Source organism: Mustela putorius, unplaced genomic scaffold, assembly GCF_011764305.1.
Source record: "Mustela putorius furo isolate JIRA1106 unplaced genomic scaffold, ASM1176430v1.1 tig00000738_pilon_pilon_pilon, whole genome shotgun sequence".
NCBI classification, from domain to species: domain Eukaryota; kingdom Metazoa; phylum Chordata; class Mammalia; order Carnivora; family Mustelidae; genus Mustela; species Mustela putorius.
In genome coordinates, this window is record NW_025421463.1 from 11,164,538 (window position 1) to 11,188,335 (window position 23,798).

The 23,798-nt window shown below is 45.0% G+C and overlaps 1 protein-coding gene across 2 annotated transcripts in view; it reads left to right on the forward strand.

Moving 5' to 3' along the window:
* SYN3 (synapsin III) overlaps positions 1-23,798 on the forward strand; it is a 447,511-nt gene that overhangs the window by 376,452 nt on the left and 47,261 nt on the right. The window lies entirely within an intron of this gene.

Genomic DNA, 23,798 nt, shown 5'->3' on the forward strand with positions numbered 1-23,798 from the left:
GTGAACACATAAGGCTCTGTGGAGGAAGGCCCTGGAGTCAGTTAGCTTCTGCAAGAGTAAATCATATATGTTACACAGTCACAGCTGACATATTTGTCATAATTGGTCAGGTCCTTTCAGCTGCAAGTGTGGAAACGTGACTCAAATCAGGAAGCGAAAGAGAATCCATTGGTTCCAGCCACCGGGAAGTCTAGGAGAGTTCTTGATAGGTCTGCGCAGAGCTGGCTTCAGGAGGCCAAGCAATGCTATCAGAGCTCGGTCTCCTGTATTTCTTGACCTTGTTTATCTCTGCCTGGTGTTTTCTTCAGATAGTCAAGATGGCTTGGGGACCTACCCTGGTCCCCAAGCTCACTGTCACAGAGGAAGAAAGACCAGCATCTTTATATTAACCCCACAGTGGAAGGCTGGTCAGCCTTGCTCGGATTCCTGGGCCCATCCGCTAACCAGCGCATGTGAAGATGAGTACAGCCAGTCGAACCGTGTGAACCAGGATGTCCACAGGAAAGGGAGATTTACTCCTAAAAAAGAGGGGTGGGAGTGTGGGGAAACATGGGGGCCACCACAGGCCTCCTCTCAAACCTCTGGCTCAAATAAATAGAAACCTTGATCTGAGTAGGCCCAGCCCCCTCATAAATAAGCCTGCACCTGGCACCTTTATTCTTCCCCACCCTCTAATACCTTCTATGTCATCTGTTCCCACCTAAACTTCATCCCCTTCAGGCAGCAAAGGGCCAGACGGGTCAGGGCACGACCCACAGCTCTGACATTCATGTGAACTTGAACAAGTTGCCATCTGACCTCTCTTGACCTTCTCTGTCAAAGGGTGATGATTCTAAAAACCATCTTTAAAAGAAATCCTTCCTTTAAAATACTTCATCTTCCTGAAAGGACACACCGTGAGGGCAGAGCTCTTACCTATTTGCCCACTGCCATATCCCTGGGGGCCAGTAGCCCCTCGGCTTGTTGGGTAAACGGATGGATGAGGGGCCCCCTCTTTAGACATATTGCTGTGTCTGTGTCCCTGCGGCCCCTCCCCGCAAGCCCTCCTGCACCTCTGCCCCTGGGCTCTGGCACTGCCCTTGCCTTAGTCCTCAGTGACTCTCTGCTGCTGAATGAGCAGGCACTTTACCGTCCTCATGGGAGCTGACCTTCCTGTATCTCTTAAAGCTGCTGGTTTTCCCTTCCGCCCAAAACTCCTTCTCCAGTGGCCTTTAACTCATGCTCCTCTCCTGGCTTTCCTGTCTCTACCAGTTCTTCACAGTCTCCTTCGTGTTGTTTTCTTGCTGCACCATCTTTAACGTGCACGTACCTGCACTCTCAGCTCCTAAGGTCACCTGCGTGCCAATAGTCCCCAGGTTGGATTTCTCATCCAGAGCCTCAGCTCTTAAATCCAGTTCCCTCCTCTACATGTCCCGCTGGTCTTCCATGGAAACCTCAGACTCTAACAGTCCCAGAGAGCCTTCTCCCCCTCCTTGCCTTCCTCCTCCTCCACCTCCTCCTGTGGCTGTCTCTGCAGCAGGAACCTTCAGTCCCTCCATTGTCTCAAAGCAAAAATCTGGGAGTCGGCTCCCCACTCTATGTCTAATAGGTTGTCAGGTCTTTTCACTTGCCTTTGTCAACGTTGCTCAAACCCATCCTTTCCTTTCCACCCACTGCCACCATCTTGGACAACTCTGGTAAAGTGTTCCCAAGAATTAAATTCTGTATCTCCAGCTTCAAATGATCCCAGACAGGAGATACTTAGAGAGACTGAAGCAATGCTCAGAGGAGGGGGTGCTCTGAGAAACTCTGGCCCAACAGGGACTCCTCCATGGAAAGGAGGACACATATCCAAAGATAAAAAGTGTCACTGGCTAGAATAAACTGAGGTTTGCAGAAATACTGACATCAAGGGGGAAAGGCTCTTCTCCTTCAGTAGGCAATGAGAAAACTATCGGGAATGGCCTGGGCATGCCAACTGAGCAGGTGATGTCATATTCATGTCTGAGAGGGAGAAAAACAAAATTGGTACCTTCCATGGTACTTCTACTTCTCTCAAGAGGGAAGATGGTCCTTCTGGAGACCAGCAAAGAGAACATTCCTAGGAGGAAACTGGTGAAGAGGTTGCCAATGGACTCAGTGTTGGTAGAAATCTACCTAGGTCCCCGCTGCCATCATCAATTATATTTTGCTCCTGTGTTTGTATATATTGAATAGTGCCTACGTGGTGCTGAGAACCAGAAGATAAATAGGACCCAGTTTCTGCTGTCAAGGAATTGAGGAGACAGGCACGTAAATAGGTATAATGTGTGTCACGGGTCTAATAGGAGGGTGTGCAGTGAGTATGGGGATTGAAGAAAAGAGCTTAATTCCACCTAGAGGATAGGAGAGTGGAAAGAAGTTCCATGTCTGGGGAACTGTGCATGGTTTGCTGTGCCTTGAGGTAGAAGGAGTTCTAGCAAACAAGAAAGATCCAAAGAGCCAAAGAGATGGGCTGATACTCTCTTAACAAAGAATAGAGGCTGTCACAAGACACAGAAATCAAAATATAGTGAGACACTATGTAGTTTGGGGGCACTTAGGTAAGAGGTGATCATGTGAAGGATCATGGGTTGCTTAGAAATCAGTCAGGCTAGAGCAATGGTTCTCATGGGAGGAGGAGAATTCTGCCTCCACGGGGCAATTTTGGTTATCACAACTGGGGGTGAGGTTGGTCCTACTGGCATCTTGTATCTACTGAGTGGAGACCAGGGATGCTGCTGGGAACATCCCACAGTGCCTGAGCCAATCCCACAACAAAGAATTACACAGCCCAAAATGTCAATAGTGTCTAGGTTGAGAAACCAGGGACAAAACTAATTTCATTTCCTTTGTTGAAACTCTTACCAGTCCAGAAACCAGAGGAAGCAGTGGTTATTATAGAGTTCAACAGGCTTCAAAGTCTGTTCAAAGCATTGTAATTATTCAGATGCTAAAGCCTATGTTGTTCAAATAGGTTTGGAAAATGCTGTGTAAGTTTTTATTTTATTCTTTTTAATATCTTTTTTATTTTTTATTTACATTCATGTAATTAATATATAGGGTATTATTAGTTTCTGAGGTAGAGCTCAGTGATTCATCAGTCTTATATAACACCAAGTGCTCATTATATCACATGCCCTCCTTAATCCCCATCCCCCTGTTACCCCCCCCACAGCAACCCTCAGTTTGTTTCCTATGATTTAGAGTCTCCTATAGTTTGTCTCTCTCTCTGATTTCATCTTGTTTTATTTTCCCCTCCCTTCTCCTATGATCTTCTGTTTTGTTTTTTTAAATTCCACAAAGGAATAAGATCATATGGTAATTGTCTTTCTCTGATTGACTTATTTCACTTAGCATAATACCCTCTAGTTCCATCCATGTCTTTGAAATGGCAAGATCTCTTTTTTTTTTCCCTGTATTCCATTGTATATATATATACCATATCTTCTTTATCCATTCATCTGTCAATGGACATTTGGGCTCTTTCCATAGTTTGGCTATTGTGGACATTGCTGCTACAAACATTAGGAGACAAGTGCCCCTTCAAATCACTACATTTATATCTTTGGAGTAAATACCTTGTAGTGTAGTTCCTGGGTCATAGGATAGCTCTATTTTCAACTTTTTAGGAACCTCCATACTGTTTTCCAGAGTAGCTGTACCAGCTTGCATTCCCACCAACAGTGTAAGAGGATTCCCCTTTCTAAAGTAAGTTTTTAGTGTGGAACTTAAGAGTCATGAATTTGCTTAGATACACTGTTGGGGGAAAAGAATGTGAAAGATGTGCTGAATTCCCCAGACTTAGCTGACCACAGGAACCTTTGTCCATTTTTTTATTGTGTCCTCTTATTAGTTTGTAAGAACTCTTTCCATATTAAGCACTTGTCTTACTTTGCAACTCTTTTTCTCCATTTGACAGTTACATGTCCATTTTATTATTTAGTTTTTAAGCATTTTTAAAGGTTTTTTTTTTTTTAATGTAGTCAAATGTTTCCATCTTTGGGAGCCAGCGTGTTATAGTGGCTCAGGGTGTTGATTTGAATCTAGCAAGTTAAGTTATGTAGCCTCCCCCGCCTTTGGTTTCTTCATATGTACAAGCAGATAATCACAGTAGCAACCTCATAAGCCGGTTGACATGATGCATGTCAAGCATCCAGTGCCTGGAACATGGTGGGCTCTCAATAAATACTAGCTGTCATGAGTATTAAGAATGTTCAGGGGCACTCGGCTGGCTGGATCAAACGATGGAGCACACAACACTTGATCTCGGGGTCATGAGTTTGAGCTCCACAACGCATGTAGAGATTACTTGAAGAATGCTCAGACATGCTCTGGGAACCTAAACTTGAAGTCAATAAAGGAGATATGACTAAACAGCATCATCTGCAAAGACTATATTCCATTTGGCTGTAACTTCAGGATGAGTCAGATGAGTAAGGAGTTGCCAAAACCTCTCATCCATAAATACACAATAAATAGATGAAAATGGGCTCACCCACATTAGTCATTAGGGAAATGCAAATTAAAACCACAACAAGATGCCACTTTGTAACCACCAAAAGAGCTAAAATTGAAAAGATGAATAACGCTAAGCGTTGGCAAGGACATGGAAGAACTGGAACTCACACACACAACTACTAAAAGTGTGAATCGATAAAACTGCTTTGGAAGATGGGTTGATATTATCCGCTGAAAGGTTGCACAAAAGTTCTGTTAGGGCTGGCTAGCCTAAATGCATGTGTGTGCTCACCAGTGTTTTTATAGCAGGTCATTCATAATTGCCAGAACCCAGGCACTACCCACATATCCATTAAAAATAGAATAAATAAAGTACAGTATATTCAGACAAGTGGGAAACTTCCAGGTCATTCATAATTGCCAGAACCCAGGCACTACCCACATATCCATTAAAAATAGAATATTCAGTATATTCAGAATATTCAGACAAGTGGGAAACTTCCAGCAATGAGAATGAAGGAACTACAGTTATAAGTAACAATGTGCACACCTTCCATACATGTATTTCATTGAGTGAAATAAGTCACATACAAAAGAATCCCTATTTTAATGATTTCATTTATATGAAACTCAAAAACCAGGGAAACAAAACCATAGCTTAAAATGGGATAGGCATTTAGATGATACAATGTTTAAGGAAAACAAAAATGTTATTACCAAAAAGAGTAGAAGTTGCCTTTGTAGAGGAGGAAGGAGTGATTGTGGGGAGGAGGCAGGAGTGAGCAGTTCTAGTTCTGGATGTGGATGTTTACTTTGTGATAGATACCTCGTTGGACTGTTCTTTTTGGACTATGCAATCCTCTCTATATGTGTTATAGTTCAAAGTAAAATAAGGCTTAAAAAATGGAATCTGCTCTTAGGATATATTCATGGAGATCTGATGTCCAGAATACAGTGACACTCCTGTGCTGCCCTGGTCAGTCTGTGGCCAGGAGATTGTTTTGGGTTCTGGGCTCTACATCCATTCTGGGTGTTTGAGACAGCCATTGACAAATCAGTGTGTCCCAGGGAAGGTTAAATGAGCAAAGAAGGAAAGAGGCATCTGCTAGGGATAGTGTCGGCAGCCTCTGCAGAAACGTAGAGAATCGTCATGGGCAGATGTGGTGGGACTTGAAATAAATCTAGCAGGCAGAGCTGGGACCAAAGTTAGGAGGAAATGAACAAATGTCAATATGTCAATGGAGCAAATTTCTAACAGTTGGAGGGGAACATTAATGGAATAGATGGTCATTTAGGGAAGAAGTTCTCATCAACACAGATTTGGAGCAAAGATGCATACTTACTGGAAAGTTTCAGGACCATTTAAGCATTGCATGAGCTCTTAGCCTGAGATTTTGAAACCCCTGAAATTGGGACAAATCTCTGTATATGTTTTTGGGAGGGGTGTGTGTGTGTTTATGTGCAGGTATGATACAAACTTTCTGGGTGGGAAAGGGTCCATAGCTTCTTTCAGCTTCTCACAGGGGTCTGTAACCCTTACAAAGGTTAAGAAACCCTGGAGACACTTCTATGTATCTTTCAATGATGAGAGTCTGTGGTTATTTTCAATAGTACAAGCAGTTCATTATAAGGAATGGCACAATATCATGTTACTATCAGAGGATTAGAAGTCAAGTTCAAGGCCAGTTGCCAGTTGGGGGGTGGGGGGTCGTTAACGTTTATGGTGTCTGGATTTAAGGTTTTGGGGTTGGGGTCCAGGTTGACCATTTCCTGGCCATGTGTCCTTGGGGATGTTATTTAATATCTCTGTGCCTCAATTTCCTCATCTCCAAATGGGGACAATATCGCCCTCCTGGGGTTGTAATGAAGATAGAATAAATCACCTTGGGAGAGTGCCTGGTAAACATTCACTGAATGAACTTTAAAAACCCACTACAAATATAAACTGTTATTCTGATTACTTAACTGCTTGTCTGGGCAACATCCCCAGGAGAGGCCAAAATAACAAGTTAACTCCACCCTGGGAGGTGCCTTAGCCTTATTTCATAGATTCACAGACTATCAGGGCTTGAGTCCTGGCACCTCATCTAGAAGATAAGAACGTGAGGCCCAGAGAGGAGAAGGTTTTGCCCGAGGCCACACATTGAGAGAGCATCCCCAATAACAGAGCAGAAAGGGAAAGAAAAGACCTTTGAGATTATCTGACTCCAACCCATACTTTAGAGATAAGAGCAGTAATAATAACAAAACATAATAACTACAATAATAATAAAACCTAATGCTTAATAGAGTTTACTCTGGGGGTGTCTGATGGCTCAGCCAGTTGAGCGCCTGCTTCGGTCAGGTCATGATCTTAGGGTCCTGGGATCGAGCCCCGTATGAGGCTCCCTGCTCAGCACGAAGCCTGCTTCTCCCTCTCCCACTCCCCCTGCTGTGTTCCCTCTCTCGCTGTCTCTCTTTCTCTCTCCCTCTCTCTGTCTCTGTAAATAAATAAATAAATATTTTAACAAAATAATAATAAAAATTTTTTTAAAATAGAGTTTACTCTATGTGGGCACTATTTTAAGTGCTTGAGATACATTCACTCATTGAGTGCAATCTTTATAACTACCCCATGAGGTAGGTAGAGTTGGTAACCTCCCCTTTACAGATGAGGAAACTGAGGCAGAGGGAGTAGGTGGTGGAGTTGGTGTCCGACCCCAGACAGTCTAGTTCCAGTGCCTGAGCTCACAGAGGTGAAGGACACTGACGTGGTCACAGGCTGATAAGCCCAGACCTGGAAATCCTAACTTTTCCTCTGCATGCACAGGGGCTGCTGTCCTTCTAAGCCTGGAGTAGTGACAGGGTTCAGGTGTCCCTGCATCTGCGCTGGAGCATCAAGGTGGCATGCTCCTCAACTCCATGTTCCAGCAGCCCAGGCATCTTGCACACCCCACTGGGTCAGGGCTGCTTCTGTCATGAGCTCTGAGCAACCTGGACTTAAGTATCATCTCTTGGACTGACTCATTCAGCGAGCTTTTCCCAGCATCATCCGCTCTTTAAGTGGGAGTCATGGCCCAAGAACATAGCAGTGGAGGAGGGAGGATGAGGAATGAGCAAATGGACAAATGGAACCCAGGGGAGCCATGAAGAAACCAGAAGGTTCCCCAGCACCTGGGAGACCTCCAGAGAGTTCAGCAGAAGCCAAGTTGGGTGAGAGCAGGGGAGGGGTGTGAGCCAGCAAGGTGTCCCAGGGGAGCAGCTTTCAAGGTCCCTGCCAGACCATGAAGTAGGACAGGGAGGGACCCTCACCCATCCCACCACCCTCCCTCTTAATTCTCCCTCCCCCCACGTCCTCTCTCACCTACCCACCACTCCCTTGGGATGACCACTGGCCTCATGTATTCTCTGCTTCTCTTGAGCAACATGGACCCTTAGTGGAGGATCTATCTGTCCTTTACATGTTAGTGAAAATTTTGAGCACTGTGTTCTCCTTTTCAGAACCTCTTGCCTGAGGTTGTCTGTTCTACCAGCACAATATAAACCACCCATTCTCATTATTCATGGATTCCATACAAATTCAACTATTCACTAAAATGTATTTGTTATTTGTAATCCCCAAATTGACTCACAGCACTTTCATGCTCATTCTGAGACATACGCAAAGCAGCCAATAATGGGCATGTTCCCGGCTGAGGTCCAGCAAGGCAATGTTCCGCCTATTTCAGCTCTCATACTATAAACAAGTGTCCTTTTCTCCCGTGTGGCTTGTATGTAGAGCCACACTACACATTCTTGCATTTCTCGTGTTGATTTTATTGTTTAAAATGCCGCCCCACATAAAAGTGTGAAGCTGAAGTGCTGTTAGTGCAAGAAATCCTAAGTGCAAGAAGGCTGTGATGTTTCTTATAGGAAAAAAAAAAGTGTGAGATAAGCTTTGTTCAGGCATGAGTAATAGTGCTGTTGGCTACTAATTCGATGTTAATCAATCAACAATATATATTCAATAAGATGGCTTGAAACGGAATCACACATAGAACAAGGTTATGTATTGATCAGTTGATGGAAATGTCTGTGACCAGAGGCTTCCAGAAACCCTGTATTTCCCTTAGGAGCAATAGTTCGGTATTCACTAAATCGGTATTGGCTGCAATGTTATAGAACATAACTACTGCAGATAACAAGGTTCAACTCTGTGCACCTGTGTGTACGTGTATGTGTGTGTGAGTGTGTGTGTTATTTGTACATATGTGTGTACATCACACACACATGTACACACACACACTACATGTTCTGTAGAGTCCTAAAGGTCTCTTTCTTCCTTTGGATGCCAAAATGCCAAAATTCTAAGCATAAACAGAAGCAAACTAAAACAGTCATTTTATGATCTATCTACCCTGATGTCATATTTAAGGTAAAGTCATCTGGACCGTCCACTCATTTTTCTTAGGATGACTTCAGGCTTAGACCTCTAATGGCGGCACTTCCTCTGCCGATTCCCACACCCGTGCATTGCTCTTGGTTGGCCTGGGTTCGGGAGACCTGGATTCTCCTTGTCCGCCCCGCACCTCGGAAGCCAGCAATATCCACCTGAGCAAGTCATTTAAACACATAAGTGCTATGTGTCATGATTTTCCTCACCTGATCGCTCAGAAGAATAGTGAGTAAAAGTGTTAAAAGTAAATGTGAGATGGGGAGGTAAGTGAGGGAGAATATGGGCTTTGAACTTAGACCTCCTTGCATTCTCATCTTGACTGCCGTTTGCCAGCGTTATAACCTTGAGCAAATTACTCGACTACTCTGAGGTCACTCAAAGCAGAGGAGTCAGGAGGATGAATAAGGAAGAGAGAGGGTATTAGCAATTCTGAGCACCTGAGCCAGGATACGCATGCCTTCAACATCTCTGATCCCAGCTTTGCAGAGGTTCCAAGAGATTCTTTGCCCAAGGTCATGGGTAAGTGCTGGAAGTAGGATTCGAATCAAGGTCAGCAGGTCCTTCCGCCCTTTGCTTCAGGCTGTGTGGGACACTTGGGAACGGTGCTGGTGGAATCATCTCTTCCCTTGATAAGGCGACCCGCCAACTTCATTGGAGAGTTGATTTGTAAAGAATTTCACAGGGCCCACCCAAAAAACATGTCAGTACCTTGGAGACCAGCACTGACCTTTTCATATGAACTGCTCTTGGCTGGTGGACTGATCTCACCCTGGGCCCGAAGCCAAGACCGAGGACACTGATGCAAGACAATGAGAAGGAGAAAAAGAAAACTCTTCCTCCTGGCCCAGGGTTTCAAGGACCGTGTGCACCCCCACGCCCCACAAGACCCATTTTGTCAAAAGGGACAGAAGCCCAGGAACAGACTGATCTGGAAAGAATCAATTACCTGCTTTTGTGCACTCACCACACAATTCTTCCATGAAAAGCAGAATATTTTTGAACGGACGGACATTGAAAAACAGTAAGATTTCCTTTTTTCTCTCTCTCTTCTCTGTTTCCCTGGTGATGTCTATTGGCCCATCCTGGTATTGTATCTAACAAAGGCCTGGGCCATCATCCCCTTAGAAGTCCCTCAGAGAAAGGAAGGTGCGCGTGTCACCTGTTGAGGTGGGAAATGCCGCATGTAGTTTACCACAATCTGAATACTGCCTCCTTGCTTTTCTCCCAGCCTTAGACAGTCCCATCCACAACAGAGGCCTAGTCAAACTCTGGCCGTCCTTTAAGGTGGATAGTGCTACCATGGTGTCCATTTCTCAGATGAGGCAAACAGAGATCAAGGAGGCACAATGATTTGCCCAAGGTTGCACACAGCATGCCGGGAAGGCTGCATGCTCTTTCTACCGGTGCTGGCACCCGGGCCAAGGGGAGGGCTGCTTCCAGACTGGTCCATGGGGAGCACAGCCTGCATGTCCATGGAGGTCATCCTCAGCCAAAATGTGCAGGTGCAGCCCTTTCTTACTGTTGGCAGGCAAAAGAAGAAATGTCTGGAAGCAAGCAGAGGCTGCCTGCCTCACTGAAGCTCACTGAAGCTCACTGAAGCTCACTGAGGCTCAGGCCCCGGGCAGCCTCCCTCCAATCTTCCTGGAAGGGAAACAAGCCACATCTCTGCCTTCTTGGAAGTCGGTCCTTTTAGGGTCAGCGGGCTCCACTGCTTATGGGGGGCAGCAGCAGGGTTGTTTTTGAGGGAAAGCCGGGGAAGGAGGTAAGCAGGGAGCTTGCTACATTTTGGAGCGTGTGCATGTGTGTATTTACACATGTGTGCATGTTGCTCGTGTGTGTGTGTGTGTGTGTGTGTGTGTGTGTGTGTGTTTGGGGCAAGGTGAGCGGATGTCTTAAACATGGTTCTCAGCAGTCTCTACTAAGCCTCTGGACAAATGAGACGCTCGTTCTCTTGCCTCCACTCCTGGCCTCCGGTTCCCAGAAACCTCCACACCAATGCCCCATCCTCTAGGATCGAGGCCAGAAGGTGCTGAGGAGGCCGTGTGGTGGGGCAGTGAGTGCTGTTCAGGCCTTCTCATGTCATGATACTCGTAGCAAATGGCTGTATTTAGAGGATTCAGTGGAGTCGATGGAGGAGGCTGCTGGAAGCTACTGAAAAGGGCCCCCAGCCACCCCGAGGGATAGAGGAACAGAAGCAAGCAAGAGCACCTATTGAGATGCTCCAGGGGATGAACCAAGTGTGTATAGCCCGGAAATCACACAGGGCTAAGCTCCTTGACAGCCTTGCTTCTCAAAGCAGGCTCTGCGGAAGGACTGGCAGCCTCAGCGGCCCTTGGGTCTGTCCCCAGACCTGCTGTATCAGGTTCAGTGTTGTAAGAAGATGCTCAGTGATCCCCAGCTGGTCTGCACAGCCAGAGGGTGCCAACTCAGATGCCCACTGCATCCGGGCAGTCTCCAGAACGAGTCGGAGGCCAGGTGGAGACTGTAGGGACCCAGAGAGGCCAGGCCAACCTGCATGGGCAACCGCAACTCAGCCCCAACGGGACAAAGCCCTGAGACACCACACAGCTTGATCATCTGATTCTTTCATATGAAGCCAATTCTCTGGATCTCTTATGAACTCCCCTGATTTTTAGAATATTGGCAACCAATTTTTAAATATTCAAAACACCATGTAGGCCAAATAAAACATATCTGTTGGCCACTGAACACCCTTGGGACACCAATTGGGGGCCTCCAACTTCAGACCATGAGTGTGGGCGTGCCCTCTCTTTCCGGAGGGCTAAGAAGTTTCATTGTTAAGGCCATGGGGTATGCAATAGACCCAGAAGTTCTAATCCCAGTTCAGCCACTCATGTATGTTACTTTGGTTGAACGCTTAACTCGGAGTCTTTGTTTTCTTACCTGTCCAATGGCCCCAGTAGATCTCCCTAGTGAGTGTGGGGTTTTCATCCTGACTAATTGAGATAAAGCACTTTTAAAAATTTGTAGATACGTAAAAGATATTGATTCAGTCCCTCTAGAACCAAAGTGCCTCCTACATTTTCAGCTTTTTACAGATCACTTGCAGACCTTACTAAAATGAAGATTCTGATTCACTAGGCCTTGGCCGGGTGGGGGGAGGGCCCACATGTGAGGCTAACAAACTCCCAGGTGATATCCGTGCTGCTAGTCCATGTCAACTAGTCATGCTAGTCAGGGCTCTGCAAGCTTTTTCCGTACAGAGCCAGATGGTAAATATTTTAGGCTTTCAGGCCATATGGTCTATGGTATCTACTCCATTCTGCTTTGTAGGATGAAAGCAGCCCTAGACAATACGTACATGAATGAGTATGGCCCTGTTCCAATACAACTTAATTTATGGACACTGAAATTTCAATTTCATATAATTTTCATGGAATATCACTCGTCGTTTGATTTTTTTTTTTTTCTCCCAACCATTTAAGAACTATTCTTAACTCATGGGCTACACAAAAACTGGCAACAGCCCTCAGGCTGTAATTTGCAGACCCCTGTTCTGGGGCATCTTCAAATCTGAACCAAATCAACCTCCTCTGCTGGGTTATAAACTTGCTGGGTGTGGGAGCTGGACCCACTGACTCCACCTCTCTTCCTGGTTGAGGCCAGGCCCTGGACAGCACGCCAGGCCCTGGCAAGCCCCTTCCTTCACCTTACACAATGCATGAGGGCCTGGGGAGCTGAGGTGTTGCCTTGCAGAGCTGACATTTGTCAGGGTCCTCCCTTCCCTTCCATTCAATCTCATGGTCACACTGTAACTCTATAAACATGCAGGCAAAAGAATCAGTGACCTGGGAACTCAAGAACAACAGAAGGAGCTTTGATTTATTACGGGGAAGAGCAAAGGAAAGGAACCAGTGAACTGATAAGCACGATAATTGGGCAGTTCCCTAAGCAGTCTATCAAAGACGCCCCGTTTCCATCACTTCCCATCACTCCTTCTGACCCCTGGCAACACATGACCCAAGCCAGCTGGGGAGAGGACACCCTTTGGGCTCTGGGTCTCAGCCTTTGGAAGGATTGGAAGAGGGGCAGAGGCTTTTGAAAATTTAAGGCCAAGGGCTCTTGTAGTCATTCAACAAATGCTAATAGATTTGGAGCCCAGCTGTTCCGAGTTGGTGACTCAGTAAATGTTTATTGAATATTTTGGCAAATATTTATGAACATTTGTTGTGCAAAGAGTGGGCTACACTCTGGAATAGAGGACTCTTGGTCAAGATCCAGAGGTGAAATTAAAATAAACCTGTATGTTAACTACACCAGAATTAAAATTTTATTAAAAAAAAATAAAGTAAATAAAATTTTAAAAATAAATAAATAAATTTTTAAAAAGATCCCGAGGTGGAAAAGGACGTGGTTTCTGAATGCAGGAAATTTATACACAAAACACATGGGCTCACACTAGACTACAGTCCGCAGCAAGGCTTAGCACACTACCACCCACAAGCCAAATCCAACCCCTGACCTGGTCTTGTTAATAAAGTTTTATTGTAACATAGCCCTGTCCATTTGTGTGTGTTACTGTCTCTGGCTGCTTTCACAAAACAACATCAGAGTTGAATAGTTTTTATGGTCTGCAAAGCCTAAAATATTTATCATTGTACTTTTCACAGAAAATGTCTGCCGACTCCTGGTCTAGTACAAAACTTTTCCAAAAATTCGTGTAGTAAACCACTGTAAGTACTAGATTTTTGTCTTGCCAGCTGATTCCCATATAATTATATATTGTTATAAGTTTCAAAGAATAAAACTTGCCTTTTCTATGTGCAAGTCATTCTGATATGTATTGTTCCAGTCTGTCATTTATAAAATATTGGTTGTGACCAATTAAATTTATTTCATGACCCATTTCAAACCCATGGTTTAAAAAAAGTCCTGGTCCACTGGAAAGCACAGCATGTTTACTCATTCATTTATTTGAGAAATATTTATGGAGTGCTTTCTACATGCCAAGGACTATTCTGGACACTGGAGATACAGTAATGAACACCACAGAGTCCCTGTCCTCATGGAGCTCACATGCAATGGTGGGAGGCAGACGAAAAAAGAATAAACAAAAAGCAACAGTGATATGTCAGTGATGAGAAGGACTCTGAGGACAAAAGAAACAGGATGAGAGACACAGCATGGTGGAAATATGAGTAAGGAAGGCTTTCTGTGAGTTGACATGTGGAGGAAGAAATGAATGAGCTTATGTACATATGGAGGAAGAATATGACTGTGAGGGAAGAGCATATACTAAGGCCCTGAGGCAGGGCCTCTTTGTGGTCCAGGAATGGGCAGAGGGCCTGCGGGGCTACAGTGAGTGCTTGAGGTGACAAGTGGCAGGAAATAAGGCCAGAATGCTGGAGAGAGGTGATAGAAGATCATGTAGACAGCTGACTGCAATCCAAGCCAAATGAAGCAAACCTTACAGCAGAAATACCAGCCAAGTACTAAAAAGGGAATCCAGATAAAAACTGAATGAAGGCAGAGGGGGAAATTAATTAAGTCATGATAGAGGGCAATGTCAGGGGGAGTGGGAGCATCTTCATGGGAAACCAGGGAGACTTCCTGCAAGTAGGAGCTTTAGCTACATCTCAAACAATAGGGCAAATACTGCAGGTGGATACGGCTGAGAAAAGCTTTCCAGGCATCAGGAGACACACACACACACACACACACGGGGTAAAGGCTCCAGAGAGTATCGGGTGTGGTGGGGACAGTGGTTCTCAGGCTTAGCAGCACCTTAGAATCACCCAAAAAGCTCTGAAATTATACCCCTGCCTGGGGCCCACCCCCAGAGATTCTGTCGTGATTAGCTGTCAGAGGGCCCAGGCATTGGCATTGTTGGTCCCAGGTGATGTTAATGCAAAGCAAGTATCCCAGAGCTCTGGACCAGAGTGAGCCCTGGAAGGGTAGGTGAGGCTGGGGAGGGGACAAGCCAACTTTACGTTGCATTTTACAATTTGCTCTTAATCTTCTAGCTAAGAGAGAGAGAGAGCCACCGGTGGCCTGGAAGCAAAGAATGGGCATGTTCGTAAGGCAGGATTCATAAGGCAGTAGTGTGAGAACGGAGAGGAGTCGGGGGCCAAGCGGGGGAAATTAGTGTGCCCCCTGGAACCCATTAGGAAGAAACCATAGCAGTACAGAGAAGAAATTAGGGTTTGAACCAGGTGGAACCAAGGCAGTGAGCCATGAGATAAGGATGTCATCAAGGGATATGGGAAAAGCAGAATTAGAAGAACTCAGTGAGCAACTGGGTGCTGGGGCAGAAGAAAATTGAGAACATGATGATTCCTTGTGAAATCAGCAAGGACAGGCCTAATGGGGAAGATAATAAGCTCAGTTTTCAACATTTTGAATGTGAGTTACCTATGGAAACAAACAACTGTAAGAATAATCATGATCCATTCACCCAGGCCCCGCGAGGTGCCAGGCCCTTGGTTTTGTGCTCGTCCTGTGCAATTGTCACAAAAGCGCTCAGAGGCGGGCAGTGTGATGATCTTCATTTCGCAGGAGGAAACAATGAAGCTCAGAGAAGCTAGGCCAGTGGGAAAAGGATGCTATCTGTGCTTGGGGGCACATGCCACTTTGCACTGAGCTGGGCGCATGGGGCATGCTTGGAAAACGTCACTCTAGCCAGTCCTTATTATCTTCTCTCCAACACGGGAAGGAAATGCAGGTCAAGTCTGCTGAGAAGGGAAGCCAGTAGTATTTCGGAGCCCTGTGTATATATAAATGTGTATATATATCGCCAGAGCCATACCCAGTCTGCTACTGCTTTTTATTTTTGGCTCTTTAATTAGGCATCTGAGTTGCTTCTTAATCTTACTCATTCTCAAGCTGTATCCCACACCCACCCCATAATTATTTTATTTTTTACATTTCTTCTCCCAAAGTTAAACTCCATCTACTCACATTTGTTCTGCTCTGCGAGGGAAATCGTGTGGCTGGCCGGGCGGCCAGAGAAGGGTTTTTTTCTGTGGAGAGAAGGGGAACTTTATTTACTTTTTTAATATAGCTCCTCTCGCCTGTTCCAATGCCAAATAAACAAAGCTGCTATTCATTTCAGCATCTCCCCATCTCTGTCGTGCCCAGAGTCATTTTATCAGCGGAGTCTCTTGGGCTGTCTCTCTGAGAACCTGGAACAGCAAATAAGAATGTTCTCAAAATGTGCTTTGAAAATAGAATCCCGTTTAATGAGGCCACGGAGAGCAAGGCTGTTGCTTTCTTGGTAAGGGCAAGGGCAAACATTATGTTTATAGTTGTGGCTGGAAAATGCTGTGGCCTCAGCAAAAAGCCTATCACTAGTTTGTGACTCAGGGGCAAAGATCTGAGACAGCTGGAAGGATAACTTAGAATCAGGTCACCCCTCTCCCCAAGACCCTATCCTCATGCCTGGGACCCCCAGATGATATGTCGGCCATGCCCTGCTCTTCCAGCTATCACCCCTCCATATCGTCCCCGTGTCTCATTCACAACCCCCCCCCCACACACACCAGTATCAAGTTGAAGGCCTAGAGCCCAAACTTCCATCCAGGGCTTCCTCCCTAGTGACCTGTCCTTGTTCTTTGGTCCCCGAGCCTTTTTTCCAATGGATGATGAAAACACTCAATATATAAATCATATCCCTGCAGCCAGTAAGATGAAGGGAAAAGATCTAGAGTCCCACCCAACTGGTCTCCTTACATGGGCCCATCTCCCAAAAATGGGCCCCTCAAATCTTCTCCATGGTGTTTAATTTGAAAACCACTCCCTTAAGGTCAAAAGAGTCCCCAGTGACCATCCATTCGTTCATTTATCAGAAAATAGCTTCCAAATACCTACTATGTGCAAGGAGCCAAGGATATGGTAGTGAACCTAAGAGACAAGTACAAACTCTTTCAGAGCTTTATATTTTTGTAGGGGGCATAGACAAATACAAGATAATTTGAGACCATGATAAATGCATGAACCAAGCCAGGATGATGTAATTGAGTATGACCGGGCAGTGGAAGAGCTGTTTTAGATCAGATGATCAAAAGAGGCCTCTATGAGGAGGTGACAACAGAACAGACAAGATGAGAAGGAGCCAGCTATGTGACGATCTGCAGAAAGGGCTTTGCTGACAGAGGGAATAACAAGTACAAAGACCCCGAGGCAGCCCCGTGTTCTGCAAGTTCTAGGAACTGAAAGAGTCAGGAGTCAGGTGACAGGAGATGACCTCTGAAGAGGTCAGCAGGGCCAAGGCATGTTGGCTCTTATAGGCACAGGCATGGGTTTACTTCAAATGTTTCTGGCACCCACCATGATGGTGATGTGGTTTCCCACTGAAATAATGAGATTTGGACACATTCCTTTGTCCTACTGCAAAGATGCTGGATGGAGGCCCAAGAGTCCTAACTTGGAAAACCCCTTTCCTCCCTTCCAGGCTTTCCTCTCTTCTTTTTCCTTTCCAGAAGCTACACCACTCGAACCAACCTCGTCCCTCTAGGGACCTTCAATTTTCTCTTCCGTAACATGAGTTGACTGGGAGACATCAGAACCCTCCTCTTCCAGTGAAATCCTACATGGAGCTTGAAATTATGACAGACACAAGAGTAGTATTGCATTAGCTATAATTTTATTCTGTAACTTTTAATTTAAAACTTTTATCACCACATCTATTAGGAAAACACTGAAGGTCTTCCGATGAACTTGGTCTGTATCAGCCTCGGCGCCCAAATTACCTCTATGTTTTGTGTCCTTGCAGAGCACAGTTTTGAAAAAAATCACCAGTATTTTACCAGCTGGCTCTGCAATCTCTGGTGGCTTTCCAAATAAGCCAAGACACGGAAGAAGTCTTACTCGGAGGGCTCCACAAAACACACTTGCCCAGGCAGCCCAAGTAAATGCATATTAAACATTCGAATGTGCTTTTTGCATGCTTTAAAACCAAGCTTTTAAATATTTGATTTTAACAAAACAGTAATCCAACGTTTATTGCAACACTCCAGATCCTTCCATGGACGTTAGAAAATAACCAGTAGGAGTCAGCTCCAGGACACCACTGCTCCCAACGCTCACACATAGTTGGGGTTTCCAGGTAGAGCCCCCTTGAATGCCATCATCCCAAAATAGACACCAAAGTAGACACCTACAGTGACACACAAGACCCTGAGGCCTTGGGCTGGAGCCAGGGAAGGGCGGCTAGAGTAAGGTAGAGAGCAAAGGGAGCTGGAGTAGTTAAGTCCTAGTTTATTGTCAGAAATGATCCGAGTGTGTCCCCAGGAAGAGGCAGGGTGACACCTCCTTAAGCCAAATCCTCCCAAACTCACCTGCACCTAGTACATTTGAAATCATACATTGAGATATCGCCCCCTTGGGACTCATCCCTCTATACTTGGCTAAAGCAACTTCTCTTTGAAGCATTCTCTGTCTTACTCAAGCATGATGACTTCTGTCCTTCTGCCCTCCTTTGAGCCAGCTCTGAACCTGACACCGCTCTCTCTCATTGCACCATCTTGCTCTCTTACAGTCCATGTTCTAAGCTAGATCTTGTCAGTGTTCTAGGCTAGACCTTGAAGGCAGAAACCATGATTGGAGCCCCAATCACGGGGCCTGCTATTTTCATTAATTGATTCAGTAATCAATCAATTAATTGAGCCCCTTCCATGTGCCAAGCAGTGTTCTGGCCATTTTCAGTGCTCTCTCAGTAGAGAAAAATCAAAGTCCCTGCCTCTATGTGTGGGAACACTCAATATACCCTGAATTATTGTCTCGTATTCCCCTGTGATCACTGCTCTTAGAAACACTAGGAGAGGAGGGATTTCGTTTATTTTCTTCCAATCCCAGCACAGAACTGGTATATAAATAGGGTCACCCTTCATAGTCTATTTTTTTTAATAGACTTTATTTTTTAGAACAGTTTTAAATTGACAGCAAAAAAGAGCAGAAGTTACAGATTTCCTATATACCTTCTTCCCCCACACATGCATAGATTCCCCCACTATCAACGTCCCCCACCAGAGTGGTACATTTGTTACAATTGGTGAATTTTATTCAGTGCTAAAAAGAAATGAGCTATCAAGCTATGAAAAGACATGGAAGAAGCATCAGTGCATATTACTAAGTGAAAGAAGCCAGTCTGGTAAGACTACATATTATATGATTCCAACTAGCTGACATTCTGTAAAAGACAGAACAACAGAGACAGTGAAAAGATTGTGGCATCAGGGACTAGGGTGAGGAAGGGATGAATAGGCAGAGCACAGAACATTTTTAAGGTAGTGAAGTTTTCTGTATGATTCTATAATGATGGATACATATGATTATTCATTTGTCAAAACCCATAGCGTGAACCAACCAATTAGTGAGCTCTAATATAAACTGTGGATTCTGGGTGGTAATGATATGTCATTGTGGCTTTATAGTCTTTTGGTTTTATTTTTTATGATGACTTTGGGATATCTGAAGGCCTATTAATGTACCATTGTCATGGGACATTACATATACTGGTTCCATATTTATCTACTGGAACCTCATAATATTTTAGGCTGAGTTGTTTCACAGGTTAGGCAGCTCTGGAAATAAAATGAATAGGTGGGGTGAACTTGAAATTCCTGGAGACAGGATGAGAAGAAGGCCCAAGGCTCTTCCCCCCAGCCTCCCGGGCCTTGTAGGAATCCTAGCTCCTGGGACGGGGAAAGCTCACTGAGTAGCCTAGAGCTGGCTGTTCTCACCGCTCACTGGTTATTCTGGGTTTCAGAAGAAAGAAGACAAAGGTTAAGAGAGAGGAAAATATAACGGTAGGATGAGGTGGTGGAGAAGGTAATATAGAGGTAGGGGCGGGAGCAGAGGTTTGCTCCTGCACAGACTACAAATAACAAATTCTAGGAGAACTGAAAGGACCTCCCGGTCTTCTCCTGCAGCACCAAGCCCTAAAGATAGGGGACTGTGATCATGATTTATAACAAACCTACAGGTAACCAGTTGTTCTTTATCCAACATTTTAAAAACAATCCCTCCACACCCATACTCTCTCTCTCTCTTTACTCAAATAAATGTATTTTTAAATGACATTTTATATGACTATCACAGTTTTGAGTTTTATGGGCCAGGTCATTTTTCCTAATACACATTGAAATAAATAGCTGTTATAATTCAGTGTTCATCTGTGTACCCTCTAAGTCATCCTGAGGACCACCAGCATCACACACACGGACCTGTGACATGACTAGTAGAGAGAAGTCAGCACTCCTGGCCCTGAACAGACTTGGAGCCAGTCTTGGTCTTTGATTTATGAGCAATTTATGGGCAAGTCACATGTTCCTCCCTAGGTGCCCACTATTCATCTGTAAAATCAAAGAGTTGACCGGGAGCGCCTGGGTGGTTCAGTCAGGTAAGTGTCTGCCTTCAGCTCAGGTCAGGATCTCAAAGTCCTGGGATCGAATCCTGCATCAGGCTACCTGCTCAGTGGAGAGTCTGCTCCATCTTTTCCCTCTGCCCCTCTTTTTTTTTTTTTTTTTTTTTTGACAGACAGAGATCACAAGTAGGCAGAGAGGCAGGCAGAGAGAGAGAGAAGGAAGCAGGCTCCCTGCTGAGCAAAGAGCCCGATTCGGGGCTCTATCCCGGGGCTCGATTCCAGGACCCTGGGGTTATGACCTGAGCCGAAGGCAGAGGCTTTAACACACTGAGCCACCCAGGTGCCTCTACCTCTGCCCCTCTTGCTACTCATGTTCTCTCTCTCTCTCTCTCTCTAATATAAATAAATACAATCCTTAAAAAAAATTTAAGACTTAAAAAAATAAAGAGTTGACCAGATGCCTCCTCCAATCCCTCCATACTCTGAGGCTCTGCATTGTTCATTCGAAGGGTAGAGTCACTGAAGGTGGCACACTCAGGACAGAGTTCTCAGCACCCTGCCCCCCTTCCCACCTTCTGAAGATTCTCCCCTTCGCCTTGTTACACCCCCTTTTCCCAATGCAAGGCCCATCTGCATAGGAGACAAGCCTGCACAGATCCAACCCCCAAATTAAATAAAGTTGTTAAATTAGAAGAAAAATACTCAAGTTTTGCCAAACCTCAGCACAATCCTCCGATACCCTTTAAATTTGGTGAATTGAATGATATCCTTTGCCAGGGAGGCACATCCCAACCCACACAAAAGAAATCTCTTTCTTGTTTTTGAAAAATGTTTACGAGACCTTTCATATCTCAATCTTTCACAAGGGAGCCAGACAGACAAAGAGTCTAACGGTTCCCAGGCAGGACTTCCCCACTCAGCATCCTCCTCCACTGTCTGGTTGTAGAGAGACACGTCCAAGCCCTTCAGGACAGTCAGCAGGTTTCAAACCCTCCCTCAAAGGGCAGTATGTGGAGGGGGAGAATTAATTACTGTGGGCAGTTGAACGCAGAATCTGCATGTGATCAAGATTGCCTGTGGCATCACTATACCTAACAGGCCTTTGGCACAGCCCCTGGTAAAGCCTCTTTCTAGAAGTTTGTCAGAGAGACCTCCACACTCAGAAAACAGGAGCCACCAGGTCCAGAAAAGTAAAGGAAATAGCTTGAATTCTATTTGTGTGTCTCAGACTTTATGAAATCTCCAGATACATTGTTACCCAGAACAGCACTTAGAGTTAATGCCAGGCAGCCTATACCCATTGCTTTGTGCCAGGCCCTGCTGAAATTGTGTACATTGCTGATTTCACAAAATTTTTGTAGTAACTCTGAGAGGCGTGTATTATTATTAACTCCATATTATTATAAACTCCATTTGCTCACAGAAGAGCAAATGAGAGTTTAGGGAATATAAGAAATTGCCCAAGGTCACACAGCTAGTAAATGGTAAAACCTGATACCTAGACCCAGGCTTGAAGCAATACCTTCCACGTGTGGGTCATTTTGCATTTTTTTAGTATCCTATGCATGTCATAATAACAATTAGAGAAATGGATAGATTATAGGTTAATAGAATAGACAGACAGCAATATAATTTCTAATCCTCCCAATCTTGTGAGGGTAGGTATAGATATTATCACCTCCATTTACATATGAGGAAATTGAGCCCCAGAAAGATTTAAGAACTCGTTCCAGGTCATGGCATTTATAAGTGCTTAAGCCAGGATTTGAACCTGGATCAGGCTGACCCCATTTAGGCTTTCACAATGCTGCCTGCAGAATTTCATCTGATTTTTCTAATGATGTTGTGACTTCTGTAAGAAAAGGAAAAAAGTGTGGTGTAGTAGAGCCTAGATCCTATTAAATGAATTTCTGCAAACCTGGCCTGACTGATCACCTTTAGAAGGTCGCTAAATATTCAGCCTAATGCACAGTCATATGTACAACTTCTATCACTTTCTGGCTTGTGTCTTCCAAAGCACTTGCACACTAGCTGCTTCCTATCTGTTCGTTACCTCTTTATCAATCTATCAAACCACCTCTTTATCCACTTACTTATTCTTTACCTCCCCAACTAAAATAGTTCCTCGCATCTGTCTTATGTATGACTGTATTCCAGTACCCAGCACAATGCCCTCAGTAAGTATTTGTGGACTAAGTGAATGAGCACATGCTCAGAAATAAATGGCTATTAAACCCCCAAGTGGCATAGAGCCCTGTGGGAGTTCAGAGGAGGAAGGAGAAACCCCTGTGAATTGGAGTGGACCAGAAAGGCTTCCTGGAGGAGGTGGTGGATTTTAGGGCTTTGATGGGTGAGTAGGTATCAGGTAGAGGAGCAAGGAGACCATTCCAGGAAGGGAAGAAACCAGAGCAGAAGCTCAGAGAGAGCAGGTTGGCATCATCTAGGACCCTGTGGTAGAAGGGCGTCAGAGCAGCTAGAAGCAAAGTCTGACGACGCTTCTGCCCTGGAAGCCCCAGTAAGACCCTCACAGCTTTGCCCTCAATGAGGAGCATGGATCATGCAGAGGACTTCATTTACCCTCTGCAACTGGGGATCACCCTCATTCATGAGCTTACCCCCTCCAGCTCAATCTGTGTATTAAATGGTCATGGCTCTGGCCCAGACCAGGGTTGGCAAAGGAGGAAGGAGGGAACAGGGAACCCATGTCAGCAAGGGGTTCAACAAACTTGTTCTTCCTGGGGCTTCATCAATTTGGAAACATGGAGAAGTAAAAGCAGTAGGCTCTGGTCCCAGACAGTCTTCTCACTTGTTGGCTGTGTGACCTCAGTCTGCTCACCTGCCCTCTCTGTAGCTCTTCAGTCCCATCTGGAGGATCTGGAGATGGTAATCCCTGCCTCCATGACTTTAGGATCAGTATCCACTGTCCAGAGCAGAGTGGGCCACGTCAACGCCACATGTGAAATGTTCAACTTCAGTACATCCCAATTTGAGGTCAATCACACTGAGTCATAACCTGTAACACTTTCTCTTTCTCTTCTGTGTTAAGAACCAACTGAGAGTGTGGGGAGAACCATTCCCATCACACATATCTAATTCCAAAGACTTAGTTACAGAAAATGAGAGCACAATATATATCATTCCTAATTTTTTATGAAAATGACACTTGGAAATTATCTTTAAAAATTTATACATTGGGGCACCTGGGTGGCTCAGAGGGTTAAAGCCTCTGCCTTCGGCTTGGGTCGTGATCTCGGGGTCCTGGGATCGAGTCCCACGTCAAGCTCTCTGCTCAGCAGGGAGTCTGCTTCCCTTCCTCTCTCTCTGCCTACTTGTGATCTCTGTCAAATAAATAAATAAAATATTTTTTAAAAATTTATACATTATGTTAAATAAAATATTTTCTTATAATTAATTTCATCATCTTTTTTTCCCCCTTTGAATGGGACTACTAGAAGAATCTAGAATTACTCATGTGGTTCTGGGGACAGTGATGCCTTGGATAATCACGTCCACTCCCGTGGTCCCACCTGGTAGTGGCCACCCGGAGCCATTCAGCATAGTGGTAAGGAGTGCAGTCTAAGAGTTCCACACTGAGTTTGAATC